Here is a 6,937-nt window from a genome sequence, read left to right on the forward strand (position 1 = left end):
CACTGTATATACTCTTTCTTTTCTTTTTGGTAAGCTCATATTATTTCTGATTAATACACCAGCAATACACCATACCATATTTCAGCAGAGCAATATATTTATATACAGAAGATCGATTGTGACAGATCCAGGATTTCAGTTTATTGAATAACATTTCATTGTGAACAACAGGTCATCGTTGACTATTTAAGGTGAGATCCTTCAGCCTTTCATCACAACCACAACGAGGGTAAATTGTATCCATGACAACAAAGCTTTCATTGGCGCGCTGCCAGACGCGCCTCTACTAGGGTGCAGAAATATTGCTATGGCAACTGTATCCGTCAGGTGATTACGATTATTAGTACATAAAGCTGGTTGTAGTTTTGAAAGAGATAGTGATGGCAACCTAGAAACTGAAAATGATAGCTATTTTTGTTTGATAAAGGGCAGGACAATTCCTTGCCTAGACATTCTGGCAGCCATTATTTGGAAACGCGATGGCATTCAGTGTATAACAGTGCGTCATAAAAATCATATAAACACGGGACATAAGATGCAAGTAATAAATGTATACATTGTAAGGGACGAGTACAATTAGATAATCATTTCCCAAAATAATAATGATCACATTGTCTTGTATCATCCTGAAGGGGTTTGTTTGTGTACATTATCCCACTTATTACACGACTACTTACCAAAAATGGACATGATATTTTGATATGAATTGCAATAATATGATTTGACTTTGGAATAAATATGTCATAAAAGTCATTACTGAGAAATATGTAACGATTGACCAATCAGAATCAAGTATTCCAGAGAGCGCCGCGTAATGAGCACTTTAACTCTGCACCCTCAGTTTATAACGTATCGATCAGTGCCGAAGATAACGCGCTACCTGTTGTGCGCGGAGCTCAGTCGTGGTCATCATCGGACCCCTCCCAACCTGTGGATTTCCTTCAGCACGCATACTAAACGCTCATTTACCCACAATTTTTTTTTGTCACGCTCTGATACATTTTCCTCTCAGTAATTTAACTCTAATCCGCTCGCGCGCCATCATAATTTCCCCTCTCATTCCAGACGAAGAATTTCACACATTTTCATTATTATTACACAAATAAATCACTCCGATAATAATATGCCAAAACATAACACAAATAATGCATAGAGGTTATGTAAATAATAATTTAACGCTTTAATGAGGCAAAAACGCACAAAGAAACTCGGACACACCCTCGCGCAACAATAACAGCGCGCTGTGTCATTCTACTGCATTTGTTCAACAAACTCCGAATTCACTTATGCTATGTGTGAACTACATTATGCATCTCAAAACAAAATCGACATTAATTAATTAAATTAATGTCGACATTATTAAATGTTTACATTACATAGACTGATGATGTTATTGGAGTAAAAGCGAGGCTTGACGCACGTCATTCCAAAATACCTTCTTTACAATGAGGAAACATCAAGCAGCATCTCTAAGACTATAAAACAACAGCACACGCCCTAGTTGGATAAGTGACTTCATACCCTACCTCGTCTCGTCTCCTTAAGGGTACTTGTAAGTGAATGGGCAACAGTGGGTCACACGCTGCTTCACGATCCGCACGACTGTAGGGTCCTCAAGTCGTTGTCTGTTAAGTGGATTTTTTTGGCGTTTTGAGATGGAACGAACAGTTATGAATGGTTAAAAATCCACTTAAACGAGCGTTTGATGTTGTATAGCAGTCAACAAGGTTCACCTCCTCTTATCTGATATAAATATATTGACTGTTGGTGTGCCCCTTGTCTCTTCTCTCCCGCTCTCTCGGTTCCCGCCCCGCCACGCGCGCAATGAGAGACACCGCACGCGTTGGTCGCGAGTAGTGGTTGGTTGGTCTTTATAAGTCTTCAAAGCCTATCTAAAAGTCTAAAATTATTCAATACGGTTTGTTTTTTCGGCGTTCACAAATGCGAAATCTTTCTGTTGTTTCAGCAATGAGTTATAATGCAAAGCAAATCGGAACTTTTAATTCTTCAGCTTCTCAGATGATTCTCCTGAGAAAAAGACCAGCGTGTGCGACCTCACATTTAGAGGAGATCTCACAAATATCTTAAATTTGTGCTCTAAAATCTGTGCTCAAATTTGTATAGATACCTAAGACAGTCAATCAAAAGTCTGGGATTTCAATATGAACATTCTCCTAAAACCAAATTATCTTAACTATGTTAGCAACATCATGGCTTTATCGTAATGTAGGCTATATCAACCGTTGTCAGTTGTCTCTCTTTTTTATTTTAAAGTTGTTTTAGGAGAAAAATCTGGGACAAAGGTGATTCTGCAATAATATTTTGCCCAGGATTGGGGTGGCCGCAAAAACAATCACAGGTAGGCCTACTAGTTGAGACATTTTTTTTACTCCAGTGAATATTTCTCAACATGGATTTATTTTTGAAAGTCAGTTGCATAGATACATAACTGAATGCTTTGGCTACAAAAAAAAAAAAAGTATTGAATGTTTCAAGAATTAAAGATATTCACTCTCTTGTGCTTAACACGCTGAAAATGTTTTTTTAATTTTTTTATGTCACATTCAATTGCATTACATTAATCATTTAAAGCTGCAGTTCGTAACTTTTGGCGCTCTAGCGGTTAATAAACAGAACTGCGTGCGTCTTGCGGAATAACATTGTAGCCGGAGCTACTTCTCTGTTTTATGTCTATGGCGAATCACGCAGGTACTGGGCTACTCCGCAGCGGTACCTACCCGAACCAGTCTAAATAGTCCGAATGTAAACACTTATTATAGGTGTACTGTATTCAGGACAAGCCAAAAACACGGGTTTGGAAAATGGATTCATGGTGTACTCGCTTATTATATAAATTTTGTACATTTTGAACACAAAAAAAGTTACGGACTGCAGCTTTAACAAACCATACATCAATGGAAAGCTTATTTATTCAACATTTGGATGATCTATAAATCTCAATTTCAATCTTTAAAATGTTTTTCTATGTAACAATGGACCACCCTGCATCAGCATCACCCCAATACAACTCCGAAAGCTGTTCAAAATCCTCAATTGCCTTTGAAGAGGAGTATAGAATGATGCATCCATTGTTTGATATCTGCGGTGTGAGACTGGAGCACTAGGAGACAAGGACACTTCTTAAACAGGTGGGGTTTTTTAAGTGAAGGAGAGGCTTCAATACACGGAGTTCAGTAAGTTGATGTTGTTCAATGTGTTTGGCATTATACATTCATTTTGGAATAAGCCATATTTGAAAATTACAATAAAATAAATGTTGTTTTATAAGAGAAGTCACAGAGAATTTTGTTTTTTATATCCATTTTATTTTCATTGTATCCACAAACAATGATTTATTGTAAAACTGAAAGCCATTCAATGATTCAGAATCAGACTTAATAATAAAAAAAATATTTAAATCTAAACCGTGATTTTGAAAATCTGGTTGCGCATAAGTTCTGAAAGACCGGTAAAGTTCATTTCAAACCCTGAAAGTATCACGTTAGGTCAACAACAGAAAAGCAATGAGGAAGATTTTAGGATCATAGAAACATATAGGCCTATAAACAAGCATAAACACTGTACTCTAGCTTTTTCTAACCTCTACCACTCTCTCTCTATATATATATCCATCCCGTCTAAGGGGCATGGCATAAAATCACTAAGGGGTTGTGTTCTTGCATTCAATCAAAAACAGATAGATGGAGCACAGCATAATCAAATGGGGGTTTGGACACATTTTTTAAATCTAACAACTTTTAATGCAACAGTTACAGTGCTTAATGAAGCTTTGAAACCTTTGCACATTTTTTTTGTTTGTTTTGAATAATTGTCATATATCATACTGGCCATACCAAACTAGCCAAGTCACATGATTTCAGCAAACAAGGCTTCATTATATCATATAGAACGCTCCATTGATAGCGTAACAAAAACCCAGTAGTTTTTTCCCCAGTGGCATGTAGATTACTGCAGAAATTAAGTTTTGTGACCAATAAAAGTTCATGCTTATTACATGTTGTTCATGATAATCTTTACAAATGAACTTTTTTTTTTATCAGTTATGAAGCTTAAATACAATACAAACAATCAAAAACAAGTCATACAGCAGTCCATTGTTTTTGAAGCTTTTTAATTTTTTTTATTTGATGGTTAGTCACTAGAGGGTGTTGATCTGGTATGAATCAGTGTCTAATTAATATATGATTTGAACTGATTTCTGGTCAGTTTTATAATATAGGCTATTTATTCATTTTAATAAACAAGCATGTAGAATGACAAAGGAGAGTGATAATTGTTTCTAATTGGCCTAAAAAGTCATACCCCACATAACAAGCACTACAAATCAGTAAAAGAACACAAATCAAACAGGCACTACATATTTAATGGTATTTAAGATTACATTTAGTAGATTACACTTTCATAAAAACATTTATAATAGGGTTGTAAAAGCCAAAAGGTGTTTTATGCACGTTTGCGCTGTGTTCACACTGCATTTACACCATTTTGTCCAGCCAGCATGCAGTGTTTTGAGTGCTTCGCAACAGTGAATCGTTTTACAAACCAATTTGTTCAATTGATTCAGATTTTCAAAGAGTTTTTTCTTCTTTTGCTAATGACACTGCAGCATATGCAACTAATTGTCCCACAACATGACACTTTCTGAGTAAGAGAGAGTATATTCAATTTAAAATAAGGTAGGGTGCAGCTTTATCTCATGCATCATGAAATGTTATTTGAGACAAATAAGAGGGCTGGAAGATGTCAGCCAAAAAGAAATTGTCCTCAGAGGCAGAGCATGATTTTTGTCTTTGGGACAATGTGTACTGATGAATAATTGACAATAAGACCAGGAAAAAACATTATAAATACGAAGAGTGAGTAAAAAATGTAGCATTCAAAGCTGTGAAAACAACAGCAAGATGTGAAGCAACTGCCAAAAACGTACAACTAATGCATATATGCACTAACAATGCAGACATAACACACTATATGAACACTTTGTGAAAATGGATTTATAAGGCACATTTAACTATTTAATAAGCATTTAATGTGTGAGCATTTGTGCTGTAGTTACTGTCAGTTATAAGTACGACGTGAAGGCATCTGTATTTCACGGCTCCACAGTGACATTTAGTGGTTGGCTGAGGTATTTTAACCTTAAAAGATTACAATACATTTCCTTCTCATTCCCACAAGATAAAAGCATGTCTGTCAGAGTGTGAAACTTTAATAGTTTAATATATTCTGAAATATTACTCACATTTACCAAAGAATGACACTGCATTACAAATACCAAGATAGATGTAATGTCAAGATTTCTTTATGAAATGTGTTATTCGAGGAGAACTGTTCTCAAGGTACAAAGCCTTCTCATCACAAACATGGAATGACCTACATAATGAAAGATTAAAGCCGTAAGGGTTTTTCTTATTGTATTGGGTAGCTTCAGAAGGAGCCTTTGAGCTCTACAGAACTGGCAAAACAAGTTGAAAATACTAAAAGCTTAAGGGTTGATTTAGTCCACCATTTTTATGTCTGTTTTATCTGAAGTATTTCACAGTAAAGACTATAATCATGCTTTAATAACACACATTAACAGTACAAAGAATAACAACAGACATAACAAGGATTTTGCTTATTTATCATGTAAAAAATAGTCTAAAATGGCTCCACACTGCGGCATGCAGGAATGCATCCAGTTTAACCCGCATAATTTGTTTCATTATGCAGATCTGAGATCTTTAGTTGCACTTCTATAAACAGGACCCATCTGAATATGAATCAGTTTGAAACCTATGCTTAGTTGAGCTCACTGTCAGACAAAGGTGTTTGAATAAGCTCAAGTGTTGGAGAGAGAAGTTATAGTGGTCTGCAGCACTGCCGAGCTCAGAAGGTGAGACGAGATGTTAGAATAGATGTTAAAATGTTAGATGTTAAAATAGCAATTTTCCCAATTACAAGGGAGTAAAAAGGACTTCAGAAAGATGGCAGCATCATAATATTATTTTTACACAGAGATTGGTAGGTCTGTTAGTAAAATCTGTTGACTTTAGCAGTCTTTGTTGTATTATGTGCCAATGGTGACCATTCAAAAACGGGGAAACAGCACTTTTCAAGTTTTTTTCTTACATGTCTTTTAATCAAGTAGTATCAATGATATCTTAATGCGCTTTTAGATATTGGGTCTTAAAGGTGCAGTAGGAGATCTTGGAAAATGCTAACTTTAGCCTGATAGCACTTGTATCAAAGATTCTTTCTTTTTGTCAATGTATTGACGTTTATTTGTCATTGTACATATTCTTTTTGTTTACTTTTCTAATATGCTTTAATTTCATTTGTTTAGTCCTGTTTTTTTCTTAATTAGCTGCCTATTGGTCTGTATACTAATTAGCCAATCACTGCAGCCATGTACTAATGGGTCCTGATTTATAAATGCCTGTGCTGATGCACAATAGGACTCTGAACCTGCCTGATGTTTGTGTGGTGTGTGCATTAGTTTCTGTTGATGGTTGCGCATTCTGGCTTCCCAGTACATTACAACAACAGCGATGAAAAACGTGGACAAACCATTCACTCTTGTTCAATGCGAATGCCGTGTGCTGGAATATGAGCAGTCATTTATTCCGTCATCACCCGGGTGCTGATAGCACACGTGCACAGGTGAGACCTGAACAGCACACGTTGATATCTGTGTTTAAACTAAACTCATTTAAGCTTTGCCAGTTTAAACATTTAAGAGCCAGAGGACACGAGCTCGCGCGTGCAGTGAGAAGATTGCGTGCGCTCATCCGAAGCACACAAACCCGCGCCTCAGAACACGCGCAAATATTAAGCTCTCTCTGAAGTATTGTGTTTAAATGGACAAATTCACACAAAAATTATGTCAAAATGCCCGTCTTGGTAAGTATCCTATAGCAGACATAGCCGGCTGAAC

General features: G+C 36.3%; 1 pseudogene; it reads right to left on the minus strand.

Moving 5' to 3' along the window:
• Nucleotides 1-4,597: 4,597 nt before the first annotated feature.
• The window catches only part of LOC107758731 (transforming growth factor beta regulator 1-like), a 24,374-nt pseudogene continuing 22,034 nt past the window's right edge, over nucleotides 4,598-6,937 (minus strand).

This window comes from Sinocyclocheilus rhinocerous, unplaced genomic scaffold (assembly GCF_001515625.1).
Source record: "Sinocyclocheilus rhinocerous isolate Xijiao unplaced genomic scaffold, SAMN03320098_v1.1 scaffold130, whole genome shotgun sequence".
In the NCBI taxonomy this organism is placed as follows: domain Eukaryota; kingdom Metazoa; phylum Chordata; class Actinopteri; order Cypriniformes; family Cyprinidae; genus Sinocyclocheilus; species Sinocyclocheilus rhinocerous.